The following is a 23,071-nucleotide window of genomic DNA, read 5'->3' as shown; positions in this document are numbered from 1 at the left end:
CTTGATTCTTCTCCCCTATCACCCATAACCCCAGTGGACTCTTGCACTATCAAAAGGTTAAGAGTTTGTAATAGTTCTTATCTTCTCTTTAACTTGTTCCTGTTTGTAGGCATCAAACTTGTTTTTTATCTTTACTGTTTTTATGGCAACTACTATTTTATTAATCTCAAAGTCACTCTCTTAATGTCAAAGGCATGCAAAATATCACTAAAAGGCAGGCTATTTTTCTGTTCTGTAGACATTCAAATGCAGACTTAATTTTCCTACAAGAGACTCGCTTATGTGATGACGATGGCAAATTTTGGAGAAGTCAATGGGGAGAACAGATTTACTTAAAGAGGTACTGCACACTAAAACGTTTTTTTGAGCTCTAAACTAAATTATATGACTGTACTGGGCTAAAACACACCAAGGCCTGTATATGAAGCAGGATTTGGGGTTAGTGAGGTAACTTCAGGTTTAACCCTGGGTTTCCAGGGTTACGACGGTGGTTCACTTCTTACTGGGGTACATCGCCATGGTAACTTATGTTGAACAGCTATCCTCCTCCGGAGTAGGTTAACTTTAGAGGATCAGATCACAACCTGTCAACACTCCAACCACTGACAAATCAGATCACTGGAAAAAAAGAGTCATCATTCCTACAGGACCCCGACATGGACAAAAGTCCTGAGTTTACAATAAAGTGACAAATAAGAAGGAGAAATATATATTTTTATAGGTCAGTTAGAAACATTTTATTGTTCCAGGCTTTCTATTTCCACTATGGTTTTAAAACAGGGCTTCTAACAAACAGTGAGATCGTCCACGAAACTAAACACATAATGATGATTTAGCTGCATTTTAATTGTCCAAAGTTTAATTTATCCTTAGAGTGAGAGCTGACAGTGTGGATGATTTTACACTCTGATTCCATCACTGCAGCTCAGAAGAAGATGAGATAACTGTGTGATGATAACTGGAAATGAAAAAAACAAAAGATTGTCTTTTATTAGAAAAATAATCCACACACTGTTAATTGACTCCCATGATTATAAATGTAACATTTGGGTCAGATAGACCTAATCAGTCATTAACTACTTTTCCACTCTTTGCTTCAGTAGCAGAAACGATCTTTTTTATTCAGAATGGTTTCTTATACATAATTTTATAGGTCAGTAAAAACATTTTATTGTTGCAGACTTTCTATTTCCACTTTGGTTTTAAAACAGAGCTTCAAACAAACAGAGAGATTATTTATGACACTAAACACATGATGATGATTTTAGCTGCACTTTAATTGTACAAATGTTCGAGATCTGAGATCTTTGGCACACCACTGGGTTCATGAAAATAGAGCCCCTGGTCTGTAATGTGTCAACAACACACTGCCTATTATTAAGTAGTTTTACATGTACACTGTTTGCTTGTTACAACTTGTCCTGGTTTTAATCATGTTCAGGATATCTTTGTTAATGGAATAAATATTAACATACACATGTTTAGGTGTGTTGTACACAACAGAATATTTAAATCCTACCTCTCTCATTCAATAACTCTGGGAAGTTTTATCATTCATTTATTGGAGCCTTTGATTAAGGTCTTGCCCACCACTGAAAAGGCAGTGCAGTGGCCATTCATGTTGTGAAAAAGACATGTGGACACAACCCCATGGTATTTTGTTACTCAACAACATGCCAAAACAACAAGGATATTGCTCTTTCCAGTGGTTTGGTGTCTTTTGAGTGCTGTCATTTAATGTCTGTGGCCTACTATCCTGTGACTAGAGGCACTCATTTTCATCTCCAGGAGGACGTGCAGAACAAATGGTTTGGACATAATCAAAAGAGATGGTGGCTTGAGTGACAGAAAATGGCTGTAAAACACAAGGCCCCTTTGAGTGAAGAAGTGAAGCTTGGTAACATAAGTAACAAGATATACATTTTGATTCTTGGCCCAAAGTGTCATTCTCAAGTAGACTAGGGAAGGTTATGTCTGTGTATGACAGGAAGAGAGGAGGAGGAAGAGTTTCAGTTTAAAAATGTTGCCAAATGTTACCTTTGTGACAGCATGAATGTGGATTAATGGCAGAAAATTGCATTTAATTTTTCATGTGCTGTATATTTGAATTGCTTACATCATACTTTCCCAGATCCCTTGCAACTTTTAGCTTGTGAAAACAAGAACAAATTGAACAACTGAGAATTTAATTTTATTTCAGTCTATATGCTAATACTATGACTCCTCCTCAAACAATATCATTGTTTGTTGAAGTAAAATAGTTGATATTCCTAATGATTAAGTCACATAATAAGATCCAGCCATCCATTTTCTACCTGCTTATCAAGATGAGATTCATGGTGGTAAAAAGGCAAGTGGAGCAGCAACTTACTTACCAAGCAACTTGCTCAAGTTCCTCCCAGGTGATCCCCAGGTGCTCCCAGACAAGCTGGGAGAGCCACTCTAGCATGTGTGTGGTTGTGTATGTGTATAATGTATGTTCCCCACCAATCAAGATTTCTAATTAAACTGAAAATATTAAATTAACTTAATTAAACAGAGTTATACAGTGTAAATAAACATCAGTTCTTGGGTGTTTCTTTAATTGATTTTTATAAGAAAGCCTCCAATATTTCTAGATTGTTGTGACCCAAATGAGTGTGAAAAAATCACGTTTGAGGTTACAATAATTATAATTATTGAACTTTTGCACATAAATAAATCTGCAGAAAAGTTGTCTCAGTGGAAGAAGGAAGAATGCAAAGTAGAGAAGAAGAAAAAGTGGACATTCTTGTCTCACACAAACCAATCAAAGCAGTGCCGTGTTCAAGATTTGCATGGATACATCCATGGAAATTTGACGTGTGTCTGCGTGGGCAGTCACCATATTGGGGCGGTCAACAGTCAGGAGTCAGAGAGAGGCGACCGCTTGGAAAACTGCTGCAGACATGCTTTGGCTGTACAAAGAGATGAAACATTCAAAACAGGCATTGCAGGATAATTTCTCACAAGTAACGTTAAGTGGCAATTTTATTGTATTTTACCGTTAAGTTAATAAATGTGAAATATCACGTCAGACTATCCTGAAAATGACCTGACACCATCATGATGATGGCTACCTGATGAAAACATGACGTTACTGAATAATTATTGAAGCACAACGTAACCAGGGCTAAAGGTAATATTTACTTAACCGTAGGGGTGCATTGGCTCACAAAACTCACGGATTTGAGTCACGGATCAGGTCATTTTTCAGATTAGAAAGAAAAAAAAAGGAAAAGGGGGGAGACAACATTCAGTAAAACAGCAAAGAACTTTTGCCTATGGTCTTAAATACAAATAACATTCCAGATGTCCATTGTTTAAATCAAATCTTAAAATATATAAAATATTCAATGCTCAATTGTTAAATTAAATTGCAATATGAGGCATGGTACCTTTCTCCTTTAAACATGGTAGGGAATGAAAAAACAGCCTGTGTCCACATCATCAAAACTTGATGATAACTTACAAACATGAACACACTGTCTTGTCCTGCAGTTTAGTTTGTTGAATGAGCCACCAAACAAACATTCGCCAGGGAAAAGTGCACCACTAACGTCAGTTAGCAGTTAGACAGCTAATTAGCTGCTAAGCTGCAGCACATTAAACAGCATTTAAACATACCTGCAGATGTCACTACGGACCTGTTAGATGCTTGTTTAGTCGTTGCTCCCTGTTAGTGAAACGCTGTCTGTCCATGACTTGTACTTACAGCAGTTTGTTTACTTTGTCTTAAACAAGACATTATATTTTGCAATTAATCCGCGGTTCACTTCATAGACTAACCCATTGGTTTGCGAACTGCCGTTTTGAAGCCTTGAGTGTAGCGATCATGGATATATAATAAGAGCTGGATAGGGCGCCGCCGCTCAGCCTTGCAGCAAATTTTTCCCAGGGGCCACTTGTGGTATTGCAGCGAAAAATCCCCCTACGGCCCAAAAAGGATTTTCCCCATAGACCACCATTGTAAAAAAGACGCCTGTAAAACTGTTGACAGGACACCTTGAACTGCAAACAACGTCAATTATGACTCTTTCTATTATGAACTTTTGATCCATGGAGGTTTTATATTTGTAAAACTTTCCTCAAGCTGAGAAAAGTGATTTAAAAATCCATGACGTCATCACATTGTTAAGTCTATGGGCCAAGCAGGAGCTCGCGGGCGAGGCCAGTGGGGGAAACACTACTGTGAATATTTAGTGGGCCACACAACGCAGAAGCAAACCCAGAAGCTAGAAACTTCATTTGGCGTATGTGCCAGGCAAGCAATTCCTATAGGACTGAATGGGCGCCATTTTTAGTCCGGTATCCAGCTCTTATAATACATCCATGATTTACAGTCTATGGTTAACAGTGATAATGCTAATGCTAATGCCAATTGTCGCTAGCAAAAAACAGGCCTAAAACCGTTAAAACAAAATGTACTCACTGGAAAAACTGATCATCTGAGTCATTGATGGGTCTTTTACGACAACCAAATGCTGAACAAGATTTTATGTAGGCGACCACAATGTCACAATTAACACACCATGAAATAGCAGCAGCTACGCCTATACGCCATGGTTACATTACGTAAGCAATGTTGCCACTGTGGTAGCGACTTGTCAATCACAACATAGCTACGCCCTAAAGCATACGCTGCTTTATCATCTATTTTACTCTAAATGGGGCCATAAATTACAAAATAAACATCATGCTGTATTGACTAAGACTTGAAACTAACGATTGAGACCATAAACTCATTAGGAAACAGTTTACTGAGGTAATAAATCATGAGAGAAGTGGGGTCATTTTCTCATAGACTGCCATATAATCAGACTTCTTTTTGCAGCCAGTGGAGTCGCCCCCTGCTGGCCATTAGCTAGAATGCAGGTTTTTGGCACTTCCACACTGGCTTCATTTTTCAGCCCCGGAGGTTGCCGCGTGGTTCACATGCGTGCTGAACCGTGGGGGCAATCCGTACAGATCATGGCTCAACCATGTTCCGTTACACTACTACTTAACAGTGACTTCATTATTTGTATAATTTACCTAATAGAAAATTATTAGCTGGAATGTGTTTGTGCTCATGAGATAATACACACCAGCACCATGAAGCTGCATGCCAGAAGTAATTTTAAGATGGCCTTGTTTTGTCAAAGGTTCCCTAAATATTCTGGACTATGGAAGGCTTGGGCCATAGCTTTCAGACGGAAGGATTTTAAGCCTAATGACACTACAATTCCCTGTAGCTGTCATTTCAAGGCAGATGATTTTGACAGAACTGGGCAAACTGTGCATGAAGGAATGTGTGATCCCTTCAGTCTTTGCATTCTTTCCAGACCATCTGAACAACTTAAGTGTATTTTCAAGTCATAAGATTATAGTGTTCTTTGTGGTAAACAGTGTCAATATAGTGGAAACTGATTGGAATGATGAGCATAAAAATGATCTCTTGCTAACACAACTGGAATTATCAAGCCTTATATTGAAAGTAAACGTAAAGATTCATATTTCATAACAAATATAAAACTACTGTTCATAAATGCATTGATTGGCCCATGATACTTAATTTATTATTGTGTACTATTGAAAAATGTATAACATACTGTATATGCAGGTGGATTAGAGTACAGGGTCTTAATGGAGGTGTTGCTGCAGGCATATGCTGATTTCTCATTTGCAACATCAGCAAATTTGTTTATTTAAAAATACTTATTTATTTAACTGTACAGTCATTTTGACTCTTGTCTCTCATTGTCCTTAAGCTGTACTTAAAAGTTTTTACTGTTTGATGTTCAGTTCTATGTTGAATGAAGTTCGATGTTCAGTTCTATGAAATGTGTTTGATGTTCCAGTTTGGTCCTTTTTTTGTTGCCTTTTATCCTTTCTATCCCCAGAAAAATTGGAGACACTTGAAATTAGAGGTATGAGTGGGTGTCATATGAAGTTGATGTGTTTAAAATGTTCATCAAGCAACATACCTGTCTCATCATTGGTATGTTAAAATATCTCTGTTGAACCTTTGCAGGAGCACAATTTTTTGGTTATTACCAAAACACTGTTGTGAGCAGGGTCATTTTTTCTAAGTCCTTTTTTCTATATATAGTTATAGTCAAAATCACATTTTTAGATTAAATAAAATAAATAGACTATCAAATGGAAAGGGATAAATGCCATTCCCTCTCATTGAAACAAGTGATACGGAAATTTGATTTGTTGAATAAAAAAGTTTCATTGTTTCAGGTATAATTTTGTCAAAATTATAAATAAACATTACATATACAGTAAGCTGCATCAATGCAGTTTTTCAATGAGAGCAAATGTAATTTCTGTCCTCTCATGTGACAGCAAAATGTGTTCTGTTTACATGATATCCTCATAGTGAAATGGGGACATTCGGCTGAGGTAATGGTGAGTATTGAGTAAGTATTTACACTATTGCCAATTTTCACTAATTTTATTTGATTTATTTTCAAATTTTAAAGGTACTTATCCGTGACTGGCTTCATTTTTAACATCGACACCCTAACTTTGATGATTCCAGAGCTGCTTCAGTCACAGTGTTATGTCTGCACATATTGCTTCAGCCAGAACCATTTACAGCTCCTGTTCAATTCCATCAGGGCATCAGGTGGGAATTACATTTTCAATACACAATGCTGTTCATAACTCAGAGGGATAAGGGACTTTTTTTATTAGATGATCGAATACAGAACTATAATGTCACTTAATGTGCAAATTATGGGTGGCTGGAACAACAACCTGAGTTTGGTTCAGTTCCAGAGCATTTTCTGCTGTCTAATGGTCCACTGTGGGGTTTCTTTTGGGGGACACTGGCAATATGACAGCCCAGGATGATGCAGTCTCATTGTCTGCTGTGAACATGTCATCTGTAGTGCCGGCTGATGACTCTGACACTGCCTCCTCTCCATCTGAGGACATCTGTGGTGTGATACTGGACCACAGTTACCTGCCAACTCACATCGGGGGTCTAACATAGAATGCACTGGTGTATATAGTGTGTTTGTTGGATGGAGTGTTTGTTGTTTGATAGGTGATGAAGCAGCTTTGATGCAATGTGTGCCGAAACAGTTTGGTGTCTGATGCTGTACCAGCATCATTTTCTGAAAGTTAACACTTGTTGATCTTGAAGAACAATGGAGGCCTGATGATTCCATCTGTAGGTACTGTCAGGATGATGTGCTCAGAAGAGCGCTGCATTTGACAGACCACAAACATTTCAGCAGCAGCTGAGGATGTGTTCAATCTTGGTGACCATATTAATGGAACTCAGGATTGCATCTACAGTTATCACTTTTGCATCCTGTCATTAGTTGTGAGCAGTTTCCACAAGTTGAGGCACTACCACCTTGCCAAACTTCACTCTGCAGTGGTAGCTTTAGAAAGAAGCTCTGTAAAAATATACTGTTTCAAGGATATTAATCCTTGGAACAAAAGGTGTTCACATATTGCTGAAAAATGTGAGATGGAGAGGAATTGAGTTTGTCCAAGACAGGGAATTACTTTAACTCTTACCTAGTTGCTCTAGAGCCCAATTATTTTATGTTTACATATGACTGAACTGTATATCTGAGCTAGGGATGTCAGTTAAATCTCATTGACCAGTAACTAACTGTTCATTTTTGAGAAAAAGTTGTGATGCAGCTCTCGTTTGTGAGAGCTGTCCAGCAGTTGGTGGTCAGAGCTAGCTTGACTTTTAGCTCATCCTTCTTCTCCTCAAAGCGTTTTTCAATGCATTTAGTCACAGTAGCTCTCGATGGCATAACGTCAGGCTTGAGATATGAATATAAATAATAATATGAATATAAGGCGACCCTAATTATAAGAAGACCCCCCCCTTTCCAACAGCTGTTTTCAGAAAAATGATGTTACTTTTTGAATATAACTTACATCATAGTATAGTTGCCTTCTCACACACTCTTCTCCCAGGCTCTTGGAAGCAGTCAAAAATTATTTTCTCTAGCAGAGAAATACAGAACAGAGAAATGTGTGGCTGCAGCTGCAAGCACACCTGGCTTTTAAAAACACACCTATGATTAATTAAGAGATGAAGGACAACCCCTTTGAACCATGCACCTGGCGCATCAACCGTTTTTTCCGCCATTAAAATAGCAAAAGTAGATTTGGACACACCCTAACTGCACTTGCACCGTGCGCTTCAGACCATGTACATTAGATCGTTAAAATAGGGCCCTTGATGTTGCCTGTTCATAGATCAGCGATATCCCAGAGGAAGTTGTGGGTATTCAGAAGGTTAATGTTTTGGCACAGCACTGATTATATCTGCCCCCAGTAACTGAATTTATTCCAGCAGTAACCAGCATCACGTTCAATTTCTCATGTTTATAACAAACCAAATTTCATAAAAATCGGTTCAAAATTAAGCAAGCTCTGGTCCATTTTTGTGTTGAGGTCTGATTCTCTCAGTACGCATTGTGTTTGTTTATCAGCGGATCTTAACCGCCCCAATATGGCGGACACTCAGACGCACAGCAACATATAGCAGCGGCCGATGAGGTGTCCACGTTGCTATCTATGCCCTCCGTGGCTGCAATCAGACTACTGAAAATCTTTGATGGAGCAGCCGCAGTATTGCGTATTGTTTCAATAAAGTTGTTTTTTAAAAAGCTGCAGTAAATTCACTGTTGAATTTTGTTACTTTGGAATCTATTCCACCGAGATATGAAGGTAAGATGCAGGCAATGTTGTTTTATTTAGTCAACTAACTTAAAATACACTTTAAGAGCTGCTGCTGCTGCTTCTGCTTGTTCTTCTTCTTCTACTTCTACTTCTTGCATCCATGTAATCACATTACTGCCATCTTTTCAAAGAACTTACATTGATAAGTGAAAGCTAATTGGTCGCTCCATTGCAACATCAGCAGCAGCAGAGCTCCGCCTCCGCCATATTGGTCTGAAGGTGACAAACGTATTATCAAAGCAGAAATTTATGAAACACTCATTCAGAATTTAATTTATTACAAAACAAAAACTTTCAAATCATGGGTTCAGATTTACAAATTCTGAGTGCCTATCCAAATAGGAAGACATGACATAACATGACATATAACAACTTTTTGCCCCACTTCAGAGGAGCAAAAAGTGAGCAATGGACATAAATGGAAGCTAGAAAAATACAGCACTGTTGGGATTTTGAGAAACCAGGCAATATCAATCTTTTTCATGTTAAGGACCTCCAAAATAGGTGCACAATAGACCACAGACCCATGTTTGAGAGGATTTTGTCTGGAAAAATCCCCTCTAGGAAGATACATTTCCTGGAAGTTGGTGTAATTCAAGTGAAATTAATCTATTTGTGCTTTTGCTGGGAACCCCTGCAGCCCTTTCAAGGATCCCAGTTTGGGAATCATTCTTTTAAACAACTTGAAAACCACATTACAAAGTGGATATAATTAGGGATGTCACAAGAATCAAAGCATGGTTACCATAGACACATAGATACCAAATCAATACCAGCATTCAGAAATTAATACTAATACCAGTGTTTTTAGTTATCACTGGTATCAACACCTCACTCTATAACTCAGTGTTATTATTCTAATGTAGCTTGAGTGTGTTTGTTTATTGCTGAAACACGTTAAAGTTTCAGTCATACCTACAAGATTGCAAACCAAAATGAGAGCACATAATCACACAGCTGTATTTGTTGTTACAGCATCACATTTCATACAGTTCCTCTAATTTGAAATTATGTTTTTTTGGGCTGCTTTGCTTTCTACTTGAAGGATACAGGCCAATATTTAATTTGTGACTCTTATTCTAATGCAGACTGTAAAATAACGTGAATAAATGATGTAAATAACGTAACACACAAAGTTTCTATTCAATTGTTAATGTTTATAAAAAAGTTTTTAAATAAAGAAGTGTGTCCTGAATGGGATCTCTGGTTTTGCCATGGTATCAAATCAGGTATTGAAAGTAGTGGAACTTCAGAGGTAATTGTAGTATGGTGAGGTAACTAGTATAAGAGTCATACAATTTACTGATGACTTATTTTGAAAAATTTTCTATTGCGCTTCTGGTTTGGCTGTGAGATATGCCGATTTTGGGCACGTAAGATGTGATGAATTTGAATGAATATGATGGTGTTTGTCAGTGTTTTCAGTCCAAAATGGCATCAGTGCTACAGAAGCGCCATCTAGTGGCAGTTGTCAAAAAAGCACCAGAGTTTCGTCTCTTGTGCTTCTATACTCTTTGATCTTCTGGCATGTTGATATTTCCCCATACAATGCTCTTTTCTTCTTGTTTGGATGGTTTAATGCAAATGTCTATGTTTTCTTTCCTAAGTGCTTGTTTAGCTAGTTTGTCCACTTTTTCATTTCCTCTGACACCTATGTGAGCTGGAACCCATAAGAATATGATCTCCATGCCTTGTTCTATTGCTCTTGAGTGAATTGTCATTATTTTGACTAACAAATCCTGATGACTATTGGACATACTTGACTTAAGACTAGATAGCCTTATTTACAGAATCACTGCAAATAAGGGCTTTGTTTGGTCCGTATTGGTCAATCCATTCTAGAGCCATAAAAATGGCGTACAATTCAACTGTGTAAACATCAAAAAAATATATGCACATACTCTGAGTATTTGTTATCTGTATACCCATAGAACTCACTCACTAAATCTGCATTTTTATTTCTTGGCTTAATTTGCAGCAATTCCGTATCTACTTCAGGAGTTTTTAACATCCATACAGGGATTACTCGCCAAGTGATGGCAGCACCTGTGAGCATGGGCCCTGCTACAGTGGTCAGTAGGTGTCTGCTCCAAGAATCGGCATGCCACGTTTGACTGATCTGGATAGGGCCCGTGCGATAGGGCAACTTCAAGCTGGTGTTCCGCAAAACCAAGTTGCAACATTATTTGGAGTGAGCCCTAGTACCATTTCCAAAGTGAAGGTCAAGTTCCATATAACAGGGGATGTCAGAGACAGGCTGTGCAGTGGGCGTCCCAAGAGGACCGTTTCCTCACCCTGTCAGCACTTAGGTACCATAGGCTGTCTTCTACAGATTTGCAGTCAAAGTTTGCAGGACGATATGTCTGACGGCTCTCTGCCCATACACAGACTGCACGCAGCCAATCTCCAGTCTCATAGGGCTGCCAGGAGGCCTGCCATGACTGCCCTTCACCGTCAGGCCTGTTTGCACTGGTGTTGGCAACACATGCACTGGAACCTTAACATGTGGAGGAACGTCATGTTCGTTATGATGATCATAGGGTCAAAGTGTGGAGAGGATGCGGAGAGCGCTATGCTGATTGTTGCACCTATAGAGTGACATTTTTGGTGGAGGTAGTGTGATGGTATGGGGCAGCATCTCCCTCACTGGTAAAACGAAGCTTGTCATCATTGGAGTCAATCTCAATGCAGAGAGATATCGAGATGAGATTCTGCAACCAGTGGCAATCCCATATCTCCACAGTCTGAGACCGAACTCTATCCTCCAAGATGACAACGCTCACCCCCACAGAGCGGGGTTTATCAGAGGCTACCTCCAGAATTTGGGAGTGGAGAGGATGGAATGGCCTGCCAGCAGTCCTGACCTCAACACCATTGAACTCTTGTGGGATCAGCTTGGGCGTGCTGTTGGTGCCAGAGTGACCAACACAACCACGTTGGCTGACTTGTGACAAATGCTGGTTGAAGAATGGGATGCCATCCCACAGCAGTGTGTGATCAGGCTGGTGACCAGCATGAGGAGAAGGTGCCAGGCTGTTGTGGCTGCGTATGGTTCTTCCACATGCTACTGAGGCTCCTGTTTGTTAAATGAAGAAATTGTTAAATTGCCAATAGGTCTTGTTTCTTCAAACTTCAATCATCCAGTCTACCAAACACCAAACAAGAGTCAATGGCAGAATAAGCTCTTTGGCAATGGCAGAGAATATTTGGCAAATTTTTCATGGGCGCAACCCACATACTCAGCTCTACTGCTCATCCCACAAATGCATGTTCCTTACAAATGTGGCACCATTTAAAAGGGAAATAAACAGGCTTTCCAACGGTATAAGATTTATTGCCAAGAAGCATTGTAAGAAATAATCTACCAAACACAAATTCCCTTACTTTTTGTGCTAAGTTTATATAAAAATACAAGGCTCCACTTAAAATTACTTCTTTCTTTTTGACATTTTACAAAGCCATGGTTCAGCAGATCTCATGGTGCTGCTTTAAAGTCAAACTTGAGTTTGACTTGGAAGCATGCAAGCAAGGTAATGTAAGGAGAATGACACATCTTGAATTTGATTTTACAATATATGCACCTTTATTCTTTTTATGCCTGGTTAACTATAGTGGGATTTTCCTTCCATAAAGATAATGATCTAGTCTTCATTACTGTGATACCTAATATTGATAGATTATTTTATCTAAAATGTTGTAAACTGTGCTCTTATTCTCTCAGCCCGTCAGTAGCACTTCCGACTCCTCTGCTATGTCCAGCATTGTTTTCTTCACACTAATATTTTACTAAACTTCAAACAAGCATCCCTTATGAGTGGCTTGTAATCATGTCTATATATTTGCCTTTTTTTATTTATAAATTAGGAAGCATCAGCTGCCACCTCCTCTGTTACCTCCTCTGTTCCTCTCACCCCTGTGACCTCTGCATCTGCCTCTGCAACTTCTGTTTGTGTCTCCTCTGCTGCCCCATCTGTGGCTGGTCTCTCAGCCCACCCTGCTCCTGACTCTGCCATTGGCTGAACATGTGGAGACTGCTCCTGGTTCAAATCCTGGCTGGCTGCCCGCAAAGATGATGAAGACCATACCACCTCAGGATCAGAAATGGATGTTCTCTCTGCTCTGCTCTGTGGAAGCACCAGTGGCAGAGCACTGAACTGAAACTGTAGTATGATCCACCAGAGCCCCCACAAAAAGGAAAATATTTTTAAGTGTTAAAATACTATATTACAAACAAAAGTAGTCTAAAATATAACGTTAGTAGCACAGACATGTGAAATATGAAATGAAAGGTTTAAAAAAAGAAACACAGTACTATTATACTAACATCACACATATAAAATAAACAGGCCTTGCCAAGGGGACCGCCTTGTGGACCTGGCAGTCTCCATTAGGTTGGGTTTAGTTCAAAGTTGTGAAAACAACTAACAATTTCACAGGTAATTTGTTACTCTGTCCCTCCTGCCGCAGCAAATGGATTAGTGCCGGGAGGATATTGATGTAGCACTTTTCTCCTTATGAAAGTAACATGGCGATTATTCGACCAATGAGAATTTGATCGGACAAGAGCATATCGACCAACTAATCAACCAGTTGACCAGGAGACTACAGCCCTAATGATGAGGTTATTTTACATATTCATAAAATACAATTGTCTTTTTTATGAATTTGCAGAAAGCTATTCTCTTGTCTGTCCCAGGGGAGCTAATAGGTATAGCTGTCATCACTAGCTCAGCTTCCGCCCTTCCTCTCCCCACGACCACCACAATCACTGTCTCTGCTGCTGCAGCTACTGCTCCCTCTGGATCACCAGCCATCACCCCAGCAACACCTGAGCAACAACTGGTAAGTAGTGACTGTTTTTTGTGACAAGTTACACTATGTTATTTTTCTGCTTATTGTGTTTTTGATTTTGATGTACTTCTATATTTACCAGGATGTGGATACACGCAGTGTCCCAGGGGTGGACCGAGTAGACAGCCTGGCAGAGTACTTGGTGGGGCTGAGGACTGCAACCGGCCAAACACTTAACTACCAGCGGGCCAGTACCACTATAGCGCTGTGGCAGAACCTTCTGCCATACGACCAGTGGCAAGTGGGATATGCTGAACAGCACCATGTGCGTCTGACAACAGGGACGCTTCAGGTAGTCTTAAAAAGAAACCGGAATTTGCACCCCCACAGCCTGGCTCTCAACATCAGTACCACTTGCCTCAAAGTACAGCAGGACAGGCAGTGGTCAAGAGGAAGTCTGCAGCTCTGGCCCAACACCCCCATCCTCCACAGTCTGTCCACCCAAGGTTGCCAGCTCAGAGGCAGTTGTTCCCTCAGCAGGTAACTCCACCTACCTCTGTCCCTTTGCCTGTTTTCCCCAACCACAGTCCTGTCATTGGCCCACTCGTGTTTTTGACCCTACAAGTCCTTGCAGCCCCCTTCCTCCCCCACAGACTAACACCATACTGACAAATGTTGTGTGAGCCTTGCAAAGTGTGCTGAATTCGTTTTTTAGTATGTTTTTTTTATTATCAGTAGAGCAGCGTTTCCTAGCTTTATTTATTATCTTTTGTATTTAGTTTATTTATTATATGTATTATTATTATTTATTGTACATTATGCAATAAATTTGCACTATATTTAATAAATATTTGTAAAAATGGGAGTCAGGCAAAGGTTAGCTTTTTGCAACCTCAAGCAGATATTGAAATGACAAGAAAATGTATGCCAACAGAACAGTATTAAAAACAGTTCCACACTGCATGCAAACATGCAAACTCATCATTCATTCAGAGATAATTACATTGTTGCAGTGCTCTCAATACTTATTCAATTCATTGTTAATTAAATTGTATTAATGAATTGGGTTGTTTTGCTAATGCAAACATAAAATATATGAATATAAAATAATTCATTTATACATTCTAGTCAAAAATAAAGATAAAAGTTACATGTGTGTGTAGGTGTGACCAGTGCTTGTTACAAATGTTTCTCACATTAGTAACAATCACATTTCTACATTATGTGAACATTAAACAACACAAAGTTTTACTATTTGGCTGTAGCTGTGTTCTATTTGTATCACTTATTAAGTGATATTTGAATGATTACTAACACATAAAGAGTTTGGGCTAAGACAGACATGTTCTGGTAGGGGATCGGACTGGTGACCTTTTGATCCACAGCTCCCCATGCCATTCTTAAGTGTCATGTATAAACATATTTCTCAAACTAACAGGATCAAAGGTGTGTCATATAACTTCTGAAGGGGCAGCATAGTCGATAGTAATTTTCAATTCACTTAATTTTCACTCAGTTTTCTCAATTCATATTCATCCTGCCCCCTCCTTCCCCTTCTTTCCTCCTCCTTGCCCCCCTCTACAGACCATTGAGGTTAGTGCAAATGGACTTGATAGCGACTATGGCAAGCCGTTTTAACATTTAATAGCTAGACTGGATATTCATTGCAGATATCCATAATTCAATTCAAGTCAAAATGAACATTTCAGATATCCACGATGACATTCTTCCTATCCACAATTGTCACTTGAAATATCTACGACATCATTCTTCCTAGAACAAATGATGTTACTTTTGCCATTCATGTGTATTGGGCTTTCAATATCAGATATCCACAATTGCATTTTTGATATCTAGAATGAACATTTTGGATATCTACAATAGAATTCTTACTAGGAGAAACTCATTTCAGATATCAATAATCCAATTCTTACCAGTCATAATTCTAATTTCAGGGTCAGGTTTCAGGTCTTTTGAACACTGGAAAATATCTATTTGGCTAAATGTTTCAAGAAAAAATGGAAATTATGTTACTCATATCAAACCCCACACTCAGGAATTTTCAACTTCACATGTGACTGAATGGAAATGACGATGTAAAATATATGTGTTTAACTGTTATTATGGATCAATCAATCAATCAATCAATTTTTATTTATATAGCACCAAATCACAACAAAAAGTCATCTCAGGGCACTTTTCACATACAGCAGGTCTAGACCATAAAGTAACAAATGCGCAGACTAGTTTTTCTGCATCTTTTTGGGACACGATGTGTCTGATTTTTGCTATATTATGTAAGTGAAAAAAGATAGTCCTTGAAATTTGATTTATGTGGGAGTTAAATGACATATCCTGATCAAAGATAACTCCCAGATTATTTACGGTGGAGCTGAAGGCCTGGGTAATACCATTCAGAGTAGCTATATCATTAAATAATGTGTTTCTAAGGTGTTTAGGGCCAAGCATAGTAACTTCTGTTTTATCTGAGTTTAGTAGTAGAAAATTGCAGGTCATCCAGGTCTTTATGTCCTCAAGGCATGCTTGGAGTTTGTTTAACTGATTGGTTTCATAAGGCTCAATTTATAAATATAATTGGGTATCATCTGCATAACAATGAAAATTTATGGAGTGTTTCCTAATAATATTACTTAAGGGAAGCATATATAAGGTGAATAGTATTGGTCCAAGCACAGAACTTTATGGAACTCCGTGTCTAACTTTTGCCTTCATGGAGGATTCATCCTTAACATGTACTAAATGAAATCGGTCTGATAAATAGGATTTAAACCAGCTTAATGCAGTTCCTGTAATGCCAATTAAATGTTCCAGCCTCTGTAATAGGATTTGATGGTCAATTGTGTCGAATGCGGCACTAAGCTCTAAAAGGACAAGAATGGAGAGAATGCAGTTCGATGCAGTTAGGAGGTCGTTTGTGACTTTCACCAGTGCTGTCTCTGTGCTATGATGCGCTCTAAATCCTGACTGAAAAACCTAAAATAAACTATTGTTATGTAGAAAGTCACTTAACTGATTAGAGACTGCTTTCTCAAGGATCTTAGAGAGGAATGGAAGGTTAGATAATTCTATAATTAGCTAAAACACCTCAATCAAGAGTAGGCTTCTGAAGAAGAGGTTTAATTACAGCTACTTTAAAAGACTGTGGTACATAGCCTGTCACTAAAGATAGATTGAGCATATCTGGTAAAGAAGCGCCAACTAAGGGTAAGGCTTCCCTAAGCAGCCTAGTTGGGATGGAGTCTAAGAGACAGGTTGATGGTTTAGCTGAACAAATCACTGAAGTTAGTTCAGAAAAGTCGACTGGAGAAAAACAGTCCAAATATATGTTGGGATTTACAGCTGTTTCTAAGGTGCCTGTGTTTGGGGAGAAATCGGTGCCTGTTGAGGGCAGGAGGTGATGAATTTTCTCTCTAATAGTTAGAATTTTTTCATTAAAGAAGCTCATGAAGTTGTTACTATTGAGAGCTATAGGAATACATGGATCAATAGAGTTATGATTCCTTGTCAGCCTGGCCAAAGTGCTGAAAAGGAGCCTAGGGCTGTTTTTATTCTCTTCTATCAATGCTGAGTAACAGGTAGCTCTAGCATGACAGAGGATCTTCCTATATGTTTTAAGACTATCCTGCCAGACTAAGCGAGATTCTTCCAGTTTGGTGGAACGCCAAATCCTTACAAATTTTCGCGATGTTTGCCTTAATTTGCGGGTTTTTAGAGTCATACCATGGAGCTAACCTCTTATATTTTATTATCTTCCTTTTTAAAAGGGCGATGGAGTCGAGTGTTATTCGCAATGAGCCTGCGGCACTATCAACAAGATTATCAATTTGGGAGGGACTAAACTTAACATGAGAGTCCTCTGTACTATTGAGACATGGCATTGAATTCAGTACTGATGGAATTGCTTCCTTAGATTTAGCTATGGCACTATCAGGTAGACATCTAGTGAAGACATTTTTGTCTAATGATGTGTAATAGGAATTCAAAAGTTATTAAGTAATGATCTGATAAAATAGGATTTTGTGGAAAAATAATTAAATGTTCAATTTCAATCTCATAAGTCAGAACAAGGTCGAGGGTATGGTTAAGACAGTGAGTGGGATTATTTACACACTGAGAGAAGCCAATTGAGTCTAACAATGAGATAAAGGTAGTGCTGAGACTATCATTATCGACGTCCACATGAATATTAAAATCATCTACTATAATTACTTTATCTGTACTACGGACTAAGTTTGATAAAAACTCTGAGAATTCAGATAAGAATTCAGAGTATGGACCAGGAGGACGGTACACTATAACAAATAGAACTGGCTGTAAAGTTTTCCAGGTTGGGTGAGAGAGACTAAGAACAAGACTTCCGAATGAGTTATGATTAAATTTAGATCTAGGGTTGATGGTTAGGCTTGAGTTGAAAATGGCTGCAACTCCACCTCCTTGGCCAGTGTCTTGAGGAATGTGAGTATTAATATGACTGGGGGGAGTGGATTAATTCAGACTGACATATTCTTCATGAGACAGCCAGGTTTCAGTAAGAGAAAATAAGTCAATATGATGATCTGAGATTAAATTGTTTACTAATATGGCTTTAGATGATAGAGATCTAATGTTCAGGAGTCCACATTTAATTCTCTTATTTTGTTGTACTATTGCAGTAGTGGTTTTAATTTTTATTAGATTTTTATGAATGAATCCTCTTCTGATTACTTTGGATTTAATTGATTTAAATGGTCGGGGACAGACGCAGTCTCTATGTGGTTTAGAGTAGGTAACTGCTCTAATAGAAGCGCAGAGAAGCGTGTAGGACTGCAGCTCTGCCTCCTGATAAAAATTAAAGTCAGGAATAGTCTTTCAGCAAGACAGTTTAATGGGGGGATTCCAGCTGGTCAATGACACGTAATTAATGACGTTCCCATAAACTGTAGATTTTGGTGAAGTTTTAATTTAATGACTGTGTTCTGTATAATAACGTTCCCGTCTTCAACGAAATCGTCCTATTTCCAAGTGCAAAGGCTATATAAACACGTTGATGTTTTGGATATGTTAGGCTAACATCACGTGGGCAATGACTTATAATATCGCGGAAAACCTTTTGCGCCAGTTAACTTACGTTTTTCGAGCAGCAGTTGCAGAGCACACGTCTAACAATGTGTAACGAAACACGTGAAAGGAAAACAGATAGCAGAGGATGGTTTCGATCCATCGACCTCTGGGTTATGGGCCCAGCACGCTTCCGCTGCGCCACTCTGCTCAACGACAAAGTAAAATATGTGAGACCTTCATATTGATCTTTGGCAAGGGTCGAAGAATGATAGATTGATACTATGAATTATCGAAAGTCTTGACTTGAATACACAACAGTAACAATTTCATTACATTCTGACCCCATTTCTGACAGCATTTCAGAAGCAAGTATTGCTGCATCATGAGATAAACAACATAACGCCAACGTTAACTACTTCCAGAGTTTGAGCTCACATCTGTATCCACTGCTTTAAATATCTTCCAGCAGAGCAGACTATCATGTGGATGAGCATATATTACCAACATATTTTCCAAATATCCTGTAATATCCAGTCTGAGCTGCTTGCTGTCGATTTTACATTTAGTTCCATCTTCACACCGCTAGAGGGCATGGCGTGTTAATATCTTTTTATTGGTATAGTCCATGGATGCATTAAGCAGAAGGTACAGTCTGTGGTGTTTGTGGCAGGCAGAGCGCACATAAAACATATCTAGTTAAACATTATATAGGGATAAGCTGTCACTACATTTGTCTTGGAGTTTTGAATTATGAATGTTTGTTAACTCTTAAGTTATTAAAATGGGTAATTTGGGTTATTAAATCTTAGTATTTATTACTTCTCACTGTTCACTTGTGACTGTTTGGGTGGTGAACAGCTCCACTTCATTGAAGTTTCCTTGACCAGCAACCCTTTAAGAAGTGGAAAGCTTCATAAAGAACACTTTATTTTAAACATACTCACATGAAACCAGAAATAAAGGCAACTGATAAAATGACACATTATGTATTCTGAAAAGCAATTTAGCTTTAGACATTGCCAAAGTCATTATTCAATATATTTATGTATGCTACATCAGCTGCCCAACACAGACTGATTTTTCACACTGCATAGTGTATCAGGTGTGTAATGAGTCCACCAAAAAACTCTCATTTCAATGTTGTGGTTTTTGTTCTATTACAGTGTTAGTATAGTAGTGGAGACAGTACAGGTCAGTGAGGCCTGTAAGTGTTAAATGTGAATTAATCTATTCTCCATCAGTGATGTGTGTAGTTGTTGAAAAATACTAAGACTTCAAATATCTGTACCACAACACTTAAACAAGTGTTTCTTGATTGATGATTTTCAACATTATATGTGCTGTACAAGAGGACATATATCAGTCTACCAAATGGAAATGCAGGGGAGAGATGCTTCATCTAACTTGCCAGAACCAAGATGCCTCCTAGGGAGAAGCAGAGCTTATCTATTACCTTCCCCCACTTCAACACTAGTGCCCTAGATTTTGCTGATTTGAAGCATATCCGTGCCAGTCTACCTGCCATGTTAAATACCAGAGACTGTATTTTATCATAACAGTTATCAAAAATGAGGCTGAGAGTTCTTAACTAAGAGTTTTATTTTGAGATGTCATAAAGCTAGGAAGTAACAGTTGTAATGGAATGGAGAAAAATTTACAGCTAAGCGCTATGGTTGCTATGGATAACTTCATGTTTTTCTTTCTTTCTCAGGTACACAATCATTAGATCAGTGGTAACCAATCTCTTAGTAAATATAAAAATACTGTCAAAATGTGGCCAATATGTCTAGGAAAGATATCTAAAAGGAAAAACATACAGTATCTTATTAAAGAGGAACTCCACAGATTTTCCACATCAGTGTGTACCAGTGTGTTAAAAGTTGTACAAAGCCATTTGTAGATAAATAGATAGATAGATAGATAGATAGATAGATAGATAGATAGACAGATATAACTTTATTGATCCCCAAAGAGAAATTCAATAATGTGTCTCCAGAGGAAGCTGTGTGAAATCTGATAAACTGCTTAAGTGATATCACTTGAGTCAACATCAGTTGGGACTGAAGACCACAAGTTTGAAAACTAAAAAGTGAGGTTAGCGTACCTTTGTAGCCCACTCCTCTTCTCTGCTGGAGGCTAGCAGCTCCAGGCTACTAGCCACTACTAGCATAACACACCCCGGTCTCCAACTGAACTGTCAACAGTTGAGTTGCATTGTGGGTAATGTAGACACCAACCCCTCTTCTCATCTCTCAATTTGTACATCCTCGATTTCTTTCCTTACCTCCTCTCCTCACTTCTTAGTCCCTCCCACCTGAGATGCAAGCGGAGGAGGCAAGGAAGAGACACAAGGAGAGAGGAGTCAAGGCAACAGGCATTTAGCAAAATGAGACATCCTTGCTTCGGATCCGTCATGTCAATTAAATATAACGTGCAGCAGAGCTGCATCACCCATCTATTATTTTGTTATAGCCTACCACTGTATTTTATGATCTCTGACAGATGAGCATAACAGTGTTCATGACAATGTATATATTTACTTTTAATTCAAATCACAACGTGGCATAATATGACAAGAATGTACGGATGTCATACATTGTTATATTTTATTTAACATATGCGTGCACACACACACACACACACATATATATCCCTTATATATTTTATTGAGTGAAGCACTACAAATGGTTTGTATATTCCAGCTATGTGTCATGCCTCTGTCATACAGTGCCATACGGTGCCGAAAAAGACTACCTGTGTATCCTCGCTCATAGCTCCTCCGGCAAACCTCCTCTCTCCTCGCTCCTCTCTCCTCCAGATGCATTTTGGAATCGAGATATCCTTAAACATGACGCACTGAGATCGATTTCCAGGTCATGGGCAGGAGGACTGATGAGAGAGGAGACGAGGAGGCACAAAATAGAGAAATGAGAAGAGCCTCAGGTTTTGATAAGGAAGACGAATGTATGGAATAGTAAAGATGTTTCTGCTAAAATGATTTTTACTGACTTTTACAATGAAAATTGGTGTATTGCCCCTTTGCAAATGTAGGGGTCTCAAAGCTAGGTCTGACCTGCTCATTATTTTTAGGAGTTTGGTGAACTCCCTGCATCTGTGCTATAACAGTTTAAAAAAGCTTTATCACTGAGACAAACACCCCACCTCCATAGCCATAGTCTCACAGTCACATAAAAGAATGACAGAAAGACAAACTTTAATGAAAGTGTACTTCAGGATGCAAAATGGAACCCAGAATCCAGATCACACACATTTTCTGGTTCTTCCAAAACACTGAGCTTGGCACTGAAATGAAAATTTCCTGACTGAAGTGTAACAGCAGCCACAGCACATAGAGCTGCATCATTTGACATGAGTGATGCACACGTAGCACATAGCTGACACAACATGTGGTCAGAGCAAGTGATGAATGTATGGTGGCTGTGATGTGCTGATCTGGGGTGTGAGTGTGATAAAACTGCTGTTCCTGAGGAACTGATGAGCATTGATGGTTGCAGATAGGACAGTGATGTGACCTGACATTTACACGCTGTGACTCAATCCATGATGACATGCATCCAGATGTCACTGCTGGCGTGTTGGCTAACATAGAAAGCAATAGGAATTCCATCCCACCACCCAAAAACAATGTAATGTCCCTGTTCCATTGGGTAACAAATAAATACAAAGCAGAGGAGTAACCAGTCTTAAAGAGTGATGCTGTGAAACTCTGTGATAGCACACTGTTACAATAATGAGTTGTCCTTTTAAAAACAGCCCGACTGTGGCGATTCACAGGGCCACAATGAACAAAGGTGAACACGAGTGTGCCAAGGCTGCCCAAGAGATCACACCGAAACAGGAAACGCATTCTTCAGTTAATCAGTTGTACAGTCTTCTGCTGAAGTCAATGGAGACAGAGTGAATATTCACAGGGACTGCACCTTTACCCTTCAGAATTCAAACACTTTAGACTTTTGTTTCCCAATAGTGCCCAAAAGTTTAAATTCTTTAGCTATACCGTCATGTCAGGCATACTAGTGAACTTTTCACTTACTTTTTGACTTCAGTTTATATTTTTCAAATGTTTCAAATGCAGCTTAATGTTCTGGGCCTGTCAAAATGAAAATTAGATTTAAGCTGAAATCTAGCTTGGCTCTTGAATATACAGTGGAAACCATTTATAGTGATTACATCTGTCCAGGTCAAAGTGATCACTATATGCGGATGATTATTAAAACCAATTTTTTTTTTCTAATGCAGATTACCATCTAATTGACATTTGTATATTTATTACATGAATATAAAGTAATGAAATGGACAGCTTTGCTATTTACTGAATTTTATGGACTGTTTCAAAATACAGAACAGCCAGAAGCAGGCAGGATGTGTGTTTACGAGAAAGTTGCAAGAGCGGCCAGCGAGAAAGTTGAACCAGAATCAACTTTTGGAGAAATGCAACCTGTAATGCTGCGGTGGCCAATCACAGCTGGTGATA

Source organism: Thunnus albacares, chromosome 3 (genome assembly GCF_914725855.1).
Source record: "Thunnus albacares chromosome 3, fThuAlb1.1, whole genome shotgun sequence".
Taxonomy (NCBI): Eukaryota; Metazoa; Chordata; class Actinopteri; order Scombriformes; family Scombridae; genus Thunnus; species Thunnus albacares.
The sequence above is the reverse complement of the archived record's forward strand: the minus strand, read 5'-3'. Positions refer to the sequence as shown.